The 13,052-nt window shown below is 37.9% G+C and overlaps 1 protein-coding gene across 3 annotated transcripts in view; it reads right to left on the reverse strand.

Annotated features, from left to right (window-relative positions):
• LOC119661675 (protein grainyhead) overlaps positions 1-13,052 on the reverse strand; it is a 421,106-nt gene that overhangs the window by 250,041 nt on the left and 158,013 nt on the right. The gene's annotated exons all lie outside the window — the stretch shown is intronic.

Raw genomic sequence — 13,052 nt, forward strand, 5'->3', positions numbered from 1 at the left:
AAACGCTCTACTTTTGCTGCAATTTATCCGATTTCGATTATCTGCCAAATTAATTTTTGATTAAGTCAGTTTCATAATCTTTGAAAATATAACCAAGGGTGACGTTTCACAATCTTAGGGTATAAAAATTAATTTAATGAAAAACTAATCGCCGAGAGATGTTAAAGATATTGTAAATATCTAGACAATCATTTTCACTTGTAACTAGGTTTGACGCATTCGGTCCATGGACCGAATCATGAGATAATCAATTCAATAAGTAACTAATAACAAGGACAGTTTCATTCGTCATGAGTCGGCTTAAGTCTGAAAGTGTATGCAATGCAGATAAGTAAATTACATTTAATTAAAATTGAAATATTGCGATTGCAGCACGTGAAAGGCATTGAGATTCGGTTAAATCAAAGTGACAAGAAGCTTTCAATTTTATCTCGTCATCTGGAACAGGGAAAAAATATTCTCTTGACCACATAATTAATAATAATACCGATTCCGCCTTGGTACATTTTACATTTTTCATTAAAATGCAATGTATAATTTCCAACTCGCTTCTTAGTCACTGTGCATAATAAATTACATTAACTGTTTTGCAGAAGAAAAATCATTCCATGATTCATCATGAAATTGTAATTACTGCATTTACGATAAAAAAGAGTGAAACACTTGAAGCCGCCAATAATATTAATAAGTAATATTGCATACCTATCGCTGTTTAACGGTTAACTTGCTTGACCTTCGAGACAAATCAGAACCGATAATTCTGCTCTGTAATTTCCACATTGAGATTTTTTATCTGCGAACATGTCCACTTATGATCAGCCTCTGTCAATTAGAGCCATGAAAGAAAATAACAAGAACAGGAGCTGCGATAATGGCAGCAGCGACAATGGCAAGGTATGGACTACAATTACTGCCTTGAACCCAGCTCGGTAGTTAGTGCTTTAAATATGTGTATGGCGATCATTCAACTAATTGCACGGTAGCTACAATACTTCAAATTAGTAGGGTACTCCAGTTCCGTAAAGAGACCGAGGTATGGGATTACGAGGGGAGTCAGTCTAACAAGATGCTAAGCTTCGAGTCAAACTGATGTCTATGATTTGAACCATTGCGAATGCGTGCTGGACTAATTCGATTTAAAGGAATGCACGTATAAAATTACGCCACACAAATAAATTTACCATTGCAGGTTCCAAATTGCTACTTCTAAAAGGATGACAAAGGCTGTTCGTCTAGAACTGGAAAGGAATATATGTGGGAAGCAATGTTACATATTCATTTACGTTTAGTTGTAAACTTTGAGTTGTTCGTGCTCTCTGGGTGGAAACAAACTCCACAATTGGCACAAAATATTTACAACAATTCGGCAAGGGCACTTCATTCACTCGAATCCCATAAATCGACTATCACTTGTTAATGGCTTTTTGATACTCATTAAGCTGCCGAGTGTTATCTGACTCTATTTCTCAATGCAACTGACCATTAGCAAACTACATACCTACATACATACATGTTACGAGATTCAAACATTCTAAAGCATTTTATTTGCAATTACATACATATGAGCATTTGAGCAATTAAAATTGCAAAATGCTCACTGTACAATGTATCTATTAACGGCGAGCCGCCAGAAAAAAATGAAAATGTAATTTAGCGGCAGCTTGGGTTGCACTATGTCAAGCATGTGCTAGTGTTTCATAAATAATTCTCGTACAAGCATGGACTCGAGAAGGTCGGAAAGAGAAATTAGAGCCAATTGAAGGAATCGTTGATTTCAAATCTCTGATGAAATTCAATTGTTGATTTATTAAGATAATTTGGAAATTTATCATTGAATAATTTTGAATGAATAATATAGTTAAGTATTATGAATGGTATATTATTGACTCGGGTTGCTCGCTTAAGTCTTTCGTTTTGTTTTTATTTTTGAAAAAAAAAGTAGTTACAGCTTTGTATACATACACTGACAATCTCTTTTAAACGTAAGTTCCCTGTTTTCTCATCTCTTAGACGAAAATTATTGAGCCAACGTACTTAAGTATGTTAAGAATCTGAAAAATTTAGAGGTGTTTACCACAAAGCAAGGATATGGTTGCGAATATTTCTTCGGACGTAAATCAAACTTCTCTGCTTCACATTTTCGCCAGGAAACTTGCTTAGATTACTTCTTACCGGTGAAACGAAAAATTATCAATTCCAGTAGTCGTTTATTTGCGACCATTCCTGTCATGATGATTAATAGAGCAATACTTTCCAAGTGACTTATATTAATTAAGGCGGGACTGTTGCCGAACATAAAGAAAGATTACATTTGCTGTAAACTGATGCCGTGTAACTTCCTCTGCTGACATGGAACACGATATACGGGAAGAATTAAGCGATTAGAGCAGATAATTGATCTATTTGTTTGCAAATTTTTGCGATTCTCCATTGCGTTGTTTTACGATTTGTACATTAGCCTAGGCAAAATAGAAAGCAAAAAACACAGGAGGAAAAAATACCTGACTTCATTCAGGGACCATGGAAGAAAATGAAACTGCAAAAACGATTAAGTTTTGCAACACAACATTGAATGCTGTATGCAGAGCTATAGCATCAATTCGTTGTTGTGCATTCAAGCTGTCTGCTCAAGACTATGCAAATTGGACACAGCTAATATATAATCACCATAAAAACTCCACCCATTTGATTAAAACACATTTATTTTTTATGGCCGCTATCGATTCTTTGGATAATTTATCTGTTTATACATATCAAGATAGCTTTTAAATGCATGAAAAACCTTGTAATGTCATATTGTATTTAATGGCGCCAAAAATAAAAACAAAACAAGTGTAAGTTTGCAAAACCGCAATGCACAACAAGTCGTCATAGTTAAAAATATTTTCCAAAAGAAATTGCGGATTTCGTTGATTTTTGAAGTGCAAGGTCATGTTTTTTGAAAACCGAATACTAATTAGGACGAACATGGCTTTTGTTTCAGGGCAATTTACGCTAATTACAATACATTTTTTGCCAATGCGATTGCGTTAAATGCCTTGAATACAAATGTAAAAAAAAAAAAACAGATTAACTGTTAAGGACAACTGGAAAACGATTCAATTGGTTCCTATAAATGGAAATTATTAATTCATTTTTTTTGGGGAACTAACAAATTTTTGCGATTCTTTACGATCTTTAATAAGACAATCAATCTTTAAGACAACTTGTAAATGAAGCTCTAGTTACCCGTATAAATGTTTCTGACTAAATTTTAAAAAGTTTACAAATTTAGAGGTGCTACGCTGAGACGGTAGGTGTTTAACCGTAACCAGGTCCATGGATAGCTTGCAGTCGGTGATAATATAGGCTTCACACTAGGAGTTCAACAATCTCAGCAAGTGCGAAGTAGTTTACCCAAAACAGATATAAAAAAATATTGGGAAAAAGTAACTTCTTCAAATATGAGACTTCAGAATTTCACTCGTGCGTCAATTATTCTCATCAATTATGACGTCAGTATCTTATTTGCTTGGTTTAAGATGCAATAAATTCGCTTGAAATTAATAAGTTTGAACTTCAATAATAGTTGGATTTCCACGAAACTTATGGGCTTTCATGCTCCAAGGATAAATTTAAAGATACTTTACGTAAATTTACGTGTACTCACTGTATGCGTGGCATTTTGTACTTTCTATATACATATCTACACAATTTCATTTTACACACAAGTGAAAATAACCGTTACTCATATAATAAGTGGGACCGAATTGCATTGTACAAACTGGAGCATCAAACGGTGCAACACCTTCTGAATACTTATAATCATAATGGCGGGACGCTGGGCAGGTGCGCAACGGTGCCAAGTCAACATTAGTTCGTCAGGAAGAGCATAGCTGACAAAAAACGCAAACAAAACATAGAGACGGCCGAAGAAATTTCTGAGTTAGGTACAAGAGGCGTCAGAAAGCAGAAAGATCAGGGTGCGCTAAGTTTGAAAGACTTCGTTAAGGCTTTTCAAGCCAATTAAGCCTGAGCTAGCGACAAAAACATTTGAACGTAAGTAGGAATGCTCCCAAAGGAAGTAAACCTGAACCTAAGAGAAGAAGCCTTGAGTATTTCAGGAGCAAAAGTCGGAAACGTGGGACCATGGGACTGTTAAGACATATTTAGTAGCAAGGACCTGAAGTAGAAATACCTGAACCTGAACCTGAAGTAGAAGTAAAGTAAGGCAATAGAAAATAGCTAGGATGTTTTGTGGAAGATATACCAGGCGGACGCATGACGATAGCTTTTCTGCCAAGAGTCGAAGAAGAAGCTCTTAAATCTCATTCCCTATTACCAAAAATGAGGATTTCCATACGTCACCATAGAATGTTTTCTGGTGTAGGAGGAGGGCACGAGCAATTTACTCCCGATCGTGGTAAATGGCTGGTACCTGGAGACAATTCGGAGAATAATTACGTCATCACGGATGCATACCAGTGAACGTACCCAAAGACGAACCGAAGAAAGAGGTGTGTTCAGAATTATTGGACAAAAATTCCTTTGAAGTCCCAGAAGACATTGACATCAACTCAGTAGACATTGACACGGAAGTCCTAGAATATATTGAAAAGATAATGGAAATCAAGATGATAGTAAGTATTATTATATACTGTTGCTTACTGAGTAAGAAAAACTAGGTGATGTTTTCTTATATAATCTATGGAGCAAGACCAATAGCGGGTCCCAGAAGAGTGCAATATTATATTATAATATTAATATTATATTATAATATTAATATAATAATATATATAATATAATATATATATAATATAATAATATATATAATATAATATATTAATATAATATTATTATATAATGCTCTGGCAATGTAAAAAGACTCCACTCTAATGAGATATATGGTAAGACCTGAAATTGCACGGATTGCGATGGTAATTAAGAAAAGTGAACAGAATTGGCCCAAGAACCTGTTATCTACCGAGGGCATATCGGTAGCCTCCCTGGAGGCATTATGCTGGTAACGTGAGATGCAACTTTACAAAAACTAGGAATATGCATAATCCTAAAATCAGCTACTAATGTTTTTTCAGAATTTGTCTAGAGGCAGTAGTCGTCGAGGTAAACTAGGAGGCCGGTGAAATCCCACGCCAAGCAGTTGTGCCATCAGGATACTTTTCAAGAGAGCACCCCCGCAGTAAGTCGATTAATAGGTTGAATTGCATCTAGGGGAAGGAGGAGTGACTGGCTGCAATTATAATGCGCTTAATGTGGTTTAAGGTGGCAATGACATCATTCACAACGGTGGGCACTTCTTCGAATTTATCCTTAATAATAAACTTGAAGAATACACTACAGGAAACATTTCAACGTTCGTGGATGGAGGAGTGCTTTATGTAAGGTCAGTTGTAGGATCATGGATGTCAACTGGTTAAGGGATGTAAACTGACGAAGGAAAACTTAGCTCAGTTTGCAAGCTGCCACTTTCCAGGGAATAGCAACACATTGACAAATGTACAACGATACAATTAGGAAAACAAGGGAAATTTTTTTGGAACCCATATGAAGACATGGAACAAACCACGGAGTGTCTTCGTAAATTTCAATTTTCCAGATCAATGGGCGTGATATTCGTTGTGGTGGAGATATTGGAGGACATCCTAGATACCATATCAGAATCAACGCTGTGACACATAATCCTTTATATCCTCGTCAGCACCCATAACGGGTAATCAATCAATTGGTATTTATACTGTGTAACGCAATGAAATAAAAGAAACCGGAAGCTCGGCGCTTCAGGTATGAAAGGTTTTGTTTGCTTCTTCTTTGAGTATATTTGAGCGCAGGACTGTCCCATTTGTACGTACCCCATTATATATATGAATTTAGCATGTCAGACTACTCACTTCAGTGTGGTATTGATATTTAGTTGCAGTAAATTTACACGGTAAAGCCAATTTTGAGCTACTGTAACTTTGTTAGTAAGGGTATGATTTTGATTAAACTTGGAGATAACATACTTTCTATTATAGTCTATACTGCTACAAACTTTTATAACTCTGAGGTAAACTTAAGGGGGGTTTTACTCAATTTTCGCAAAAATATTTTAATATACTATTATTAACTTAATTTGAACAGATATTGATATGGAGAGTATTTTGAGGCCTGGGCACCATATAGAGGCAGCTTCATGATTTTTTTCAGATTTTTCGGTTGGGTAGTTTCTGAGAATGGGTCCATTAAAGAAATCTTCCCTTTCCACCCCTCCCACTTCCCGCCTTTCTAACAAATGTTAAAACTACGACCGGCTTCGAAAAGTACTAATTGAGAACTTTCATTTGATGCCCAACATGGCTAATATTCGGTGAAAAAATGTTTATACCCCCCTTTTACATACGAGTATATCTGAATCTGTTTTATAAATTTATTGGAAAACCCCCTTTATGTTCATCCCAGAAATACAAGTACAGTGGCATCAGCATAGACGATGATATAGGACATCATTCTGAAAAGTTTTAAGGCAATTCAACAATTATTAACAAAGTTATAGAAGGCCAAATTTCGCATTTCACATAAATTTATTGCATCGACGTCTTATGAAAATATAGTCAATTTGCGTTTTACTATGTAGGAAAATGGAAAAATCGTTTGGTGAATCATGCATGCATTTTTCTTTGGGCTAACTTAGATCTGAACATATAAGCCGGATTTCACTTGAATATAATTCGCACTAATGACATGCTTGCGATTATACATAAAGGAGCGATTGCCACCTATAACCATTACAACGTCATGGATGTCTGCAAAATCGCCTGCAATGATGATGATGATATTCATCGTAGGGAAATTGCGAGAGAAATTTATCGGTATCTGGTGGTGAGCTTCATTAAGCGGTCATCAAATCGTTCGACTTCTTTACTGGCATCACCAAAACCCTCCGATATGGCAATACATTCTATGTCGCAGCTTTTGGCACCAAACTATCGGATTTCTTGTAGAGCGTAATTATTAATGTGTCTTTCCCGAAGGGCTCTTGCGAGTTTTTCGGTCTTTCCAGTAAGAGTGCCAATATTTAGGGCGCAGACACGCATTTGATTTGCTCGGGCTAATTTATTTACGTCCCAAAGCCGTTCAAAAGCCTTCAATGATAATGCAGTTTGTTTCACCAAGAAATGTATGACGGGAAAGAGCAACGGGGAAGGGAAATTGTTCCAAAGGTACAGCTTGGTGGGCATGTTCTTATACACGGTGCGTTAGAATCACACCAGAATCTAAAAATATAATTTGGAGAAATCCACAAAAAATTTCCAGAAAATGTCTCGGAATTAAAATTTGGGAAAGAAAACGAAAATCCCATTTCGATCGCGCATGACAAATAGATAAACTTACGCTCCGAGGTAGGGAAAGAACCATGGAGGCCACGCTGTACTGTCATCTGAGCCAAAAGAAACATCCGACGCTACCCGCGGCGAACCTCCTCCCTTCGATTATTGTTCCAGATTCTGGTCTGATTCTAATGCATGACGTATTAGATACGTAACGTTTTGTATATGAGGTGTGAGGAACTGAAGTGTCTAAAAAGATCGTGCTTTTGGAACTGGACCATCTCCTTTTGTCATTTCTCCAATTTCCGTGATAGTTTTGCCATTGAGGTTGACCATATTCAACTCGGATGGTCAATTGAGCCATTCCCAACATTGACACTCAGCACAAATTTAATAAAATTCGTTAGATGGGTTAAACCACATTGAGAGTAACATCTTCTTATGTACCTCAACAAAATGGTATTGGTAAGCGAGGAAAAGAACGCTGATATGACCAGGGCTTTTTAGCATTAAAACCCGAAAGCTGATTTTTCGCTGTTCATGTCGTCAACAAAATTGGAAAATCCCTGGTTGACAGAGTAAATCTAAAGTCTTGAGAAAGAAACTGGAAACTGTGAGAGCGGTTGCTTTGTTACCATTGAAAAAGTAAGCTGGTATACCACCCTTTGAGCATTTCAAAGCACCTCACATGCATGGCATCTATTCAGCGGTGCTTAAGGAACTCAAATGGCACCTAGAGCGAACACTCCGATATATTCTTGTCGCATGTATTACTCTGAGGTACGTGCTTACCTCTTCGCAGAAGGTTAAGGTGGCTTCCATATCACCCAAGGTACTTCAAACAAATCAGATTAATATCATTCAGACTGAAATGTCTGGCGAGACTGGTTGAAAATAATGTTTGGGAGAAGACGTTAAGTCGTACCCATTATATGAAAACCAGCATGTAAATCAACGTGGAAAGTTCGATGAGTTTGCTCTTCATTCCTTGATTGGAAAGACGGACAACGCAAGTCTGAAAGGCAGTACGGGATGGGATATTCGTGGAAATTGATGCAACTTTTGATGGTATGCCTCTCTAAGAACTTTGTGAGGTGGCGAGAGAACAGGGTTTCGATGATATTTTAATTAAGTGCTAACATAGAAATTGCTGTGTGCGGTAGGAGTTTTTAGTTTTCTGGTGATTGAAGCAACCATAACTTCTGCGGAGTATATTCATCGACACATTACTCTGTGAACTTCAAAATCTGACACTACACGGCCAAGCTTATACGGATGAGATGGTTGTGCTAAATGTTGATCGGGAGCTCGGAACCGTGTATAGAAATATACAACGCGCCGTTGATTTTATAGACAGTTGGTGCTTCAGGCATGGATTTTCAGTAAATATAAATTTTTATTTGGTATTTTTTATAAAAGCTAGGAAACTCAATGGTCTTTGCCTTCCAGAGGTAAGGGGAATAATCCTTCTACTTTCCCAAGAAATAAAATATCTGGGAATTATTTTAGACAAGAAGATTCTTTGGAACACTCTACATGGAAAAGATAAAACGAGCTTTCGATATATCACTCTATTTACAGCCCTTGGATTTATAATATGTATTCAGAGGGGGAGATAGCCGACATGAAGGATGCAATTGGAAGGAATATTGGGAGAACTGATTCCAGCTCATGTAGTGTCATTCTGATTCACATCTATCTATTTAAGTTACCCTCAAGCCTAGAGATAATTGAGCGAAGTGTGGATGAATATACTGAAATCTTCCACACCAATGTTTCAAAAACACTACAGTACTCCTGGATAAAAACGGCAAGTAGCCTTTTCTTTGTCCTAAGGGCGACAACTTGACGATCGATCCAAGGACTGGCAAATCTCAATATTCAGCGATTGTAGCTATCCTGAGGGCATTGAATAGACCTTCAATCCAAAAATCGTTCAGGAATGTAAATTTCTTTTGAACTTTATATTTAAATTTAATATGGTGGGACTATTATGTGTACATGCCTTATAAGTTGGATGCCTTAGCATAAGCTGTCTTATGAGTTGAGTTTTAAGAATACACTCGAAGTCTTCCCCTATAGACTACTAAAAAGGGATAGAAGTTTATGGATTAGGTACCTGCAAATTTGGAAAGTTTACTCCTACAGAAACGTCAACAGTGCCCCGGATAGGGACTGGCCTCACGGCTATGATATTTGGCTATCGGGAACGGACTATGATTTGTTTATGGAATATACGCAACCTCCTTGACAATGGTATCGATGGTTCCCATTGTTCGAGAGCAAATCTTGACCGACACCGTACGAGCAATCTCACCACTTGCGATCAGCAGTAGATTTAGGAGTTTGGAAAGAGACTATCGTATAAAAGCCCTTTTTTCGCTTACGTGTTGCCTCCGCCGCCTTTCACAGGGTTCGGCAGCGGTGGCCCCCCGAGTTCAACACCGACTCCTTATATGATCCAGTTATGGTTCAACAGTGGGAGAAATATCGTGCTCATCGAACGCCAGATACTCTGTCACCTGACTAAGAATGTTGATGAACATTCTATCAAAAAAGTTTTTTTTCGAATGCTTCGCAGGTCGCAGGCTCCTTCTCGAAGGAGGTCACAAGATCTGAGTGACTGCAAAATCGTGGGAATGGGTTGATGATTGAAAGGGAGTGAAACCTCCATTGATCGCTGTCAGTGATGTTGAGCGGGACGCTTCCGCTCCAGCTCCGAAATGAAATGTTCAACTTCCCGGGACATTGAACACTTCACTATCATTTTTAACTGTATCACATCCGGCACAGTTCCGCTCCCTGTGGATGAAATAGCTAGTTACCATGGGTATATGGAATGCGCCTCCAAACAGAAGAAAAATCATCTCGGACATCAATGCGCTCAAACAGTATCTTCAGTTCTACTACTTCCAGTTATACGGAAATCCTGGGAATCCCAGGCTTTTCCTAGAGAGTGAGGGTAGGGCGTTCGCTGCCTTAGCTGAAATTTGGAACTGCAGTTGGCACAATATCAAGCACGAATTGAGACTGTTCTGACCTAATGTTTTTAAGGTTTTGTATAAAACAAAACCGTATTAGAATCGATTCAATGTCTGTTTGTCTACCATAATAATAATAATGATCGTTGGCGCAACAATCCATATTGGATCAGGGTCTTGAAGTGTGTTAGAGCACTTCATTCAAGTCCGTAACGGTACACTACAGAATAGCCTGTAGGAGGCAATGTGGTCAGCATTGCGTTCGACGGAGATTATTACCCTGATTTGAATCAGGTACTCATTCACAGCTGAGTCGACTGGTATCCGACAGCAAATCTCGATACAAATTCCACTGTCAGCAGTGAGATTTGAACAGCGATAGCCTTGTGCTCTAATCACTCAGCTATTCGGACATGTGTGTCATACCTGATTTATTCGGAAACTGCCGCCACTATTATCACGAAATTTGGTGAGAACATGTGGTCTGTCTGTCCCTATCCATGCAGTCAGAGTTGTCATTTTTAGGGAGGTTCCTAATACATATGAAAGGGGGGTATAAAATGTTTTTTTTTTACAGAATGTTGCCATATCGGGTATAAAATGAAAGCACTCGATTAGTAATTTTCGAAACTGATATTGGGTGAAATGGAGGGCAGTTAGAGTTCAATGTACTATATGCCCCAAACAGTGTAACAGGTCTCGTTCTCAGAACCTATCCAACCGAAAACTCAGGAGGAATTCACGATGGTGCATCCATACGAAATCTAGGCCCCGAAATACATTCTATTCCGACATTTGCTCAAATAAAGTTAATGATAGCATACGTGAAAATGCGAATAGAAAATTTCTCACACAAGATAACTACAAAACCTTTATACCCGAAGCGTCCAGCCTTCGGTATTCCAGCTTGTTTCTATGTTGATATATGGGAAGTGACCAGCACTGTTTTTCAAGACCTCCAAGCCTGCGTGAACACCTGTCTGTAGCGCGTCATCGCGGTACGTCGGTCTGACACTATTTCAAACAAGGAACTCCTCCGGAGCACACGCCGGTTACCCTTGGCCGGTTACCCTTGGAAGTAGCAATGAATAGGGGCGACACTTCTACTACTGGCTACGTCTTGCAGTGGAACCCACTGTCGCAAGATGACCGACGAGGTGTTCAGTAACGAACGATTCCTCCAGGTGAACAACTGCACGATTGATGTACAACATGTACATTGCTTCCACATCCGAGTTTTTGTTCTAGTTGCTATGCATCTGTTACTGTAAAGAAGAGAAGCAGGAGTTGAAGGAAACATATTTTAAGACTTATAGATGTAGATATACCCTACCACCGAGTTTTTAGATAGCCTATTCTTTCCGAACCCAAAAAGGTGGCTCAGTAGTATGGAAGTGTACGATATTTTCATCAAAAGCACAGGTTTAACCAAAAGTGTTAAATAACGTGATGCCATACTGTACACTTCACAGGAAACTGACCAAATGCCAAGCATTTTACAAAATGTTATCAGTGTCACGATCTCGACATAAAGGAATTCTTATGCCGGTTTTACATCACCTGAATGCAGCGATAATTAATCAAAGAGTTCTTCTGAGTCTGACATTATCCAGCTAACGAGAGTTAGAGGATTTATGCATATTATGCACAACAAAACGTACAAGTGGCTCAGAGTACAAAAGTGCAACGGACACTTCTCATTCAGATACATCTGAGCAGATTAACGAATACGTATCAGTGAAATTTATTGACCCATAAAAAGTATATTCATAGATTTTATTTGTCGATACTCAGAAAGCGTCTACAAAAAAATAAAAACACACACAGAAGAAAATTATAGTTCGGCGTGGTCCATTGGTTTGTTTGAATATGTGTCGAGTGTTTGTTAAGTTAAATTGCATTAGCATACTCAATTAAAATGCAATCATTTCTGCTGATGGCATGTCGTGATTTACATGTTTTTTGTTAGTCGACTGATCTAATGACATAGAACTTGATGTTGAAGGAGAAACGACGAAGAAGGCATTCATTATTCCAATCCCATTCGATCTCTGCATTCATATTAATGAACTTTGCTAACAAATTGCAATGATTTATTGTGATTTCATTGCAATTCTATCGATTGCTGGTAGGATAAAGTCAATGTTGCATGTAAGAATCTTATTGCCGTGAATATCCAGAAATTGCCTTCTGGGGAATGTTTTGTTTTAATAATTAGCACGCAGGTTTTTCCAAGGTTTCTTCTTGAGATCTTCACACGGAACGGTATTATTCTAATATGATATTTGAAGGTCTTTACCAAAATTAGATTAAAGTAGCTTTTGAATCATGAATATATACATATTTACTTGTTGTTGGTGTTTAATATTCATGGAAAATTAAAGTGGAATCAATGTTACATTCCACTTAATTTTCCTGACAGAAAATTTGAATAAACTCGTATAATTCATGAACTTCTTGATATGCGCGAATAAATTTTCCACCAAACATCGCTTAGCTCTTTTCCCAGAACTCCGGGATCCCATAAAATATGACCCTAAGATAAGCTCCGAAATTCATAGATTCCCTACATGCAAGGAGGAGATGAGATCTCAACGGTCAGCCACTCTAATCTTAAATGAACAAACCCATATGGATATGCACTTTGAGCATAAGAGCGTGGTGTAGAGTTTTGTGGCCAGACCAAAGGTTTTGGATGTCGGTGACAAAAGCCATAGCATTACATCGATTAAGTTTCCAAATGACTACATAGTAAAGGGATAAA

Source organism: Hermetia illucens, chromosome 1 (assembly GCF_905115235.1).
Source record: "Hermetia illucens chromosome 1, iHerIll2.2.curated.20191125, whole genome shotgun sequence".
In the NCBI taxonomy this organism is placed as follows: domain Eukaryota; kingdom Metazoa; phylum Arthropoda; class Insecta; order Diptera; family Stratiomyidae; genus Hermetia; species Hermetia illucens.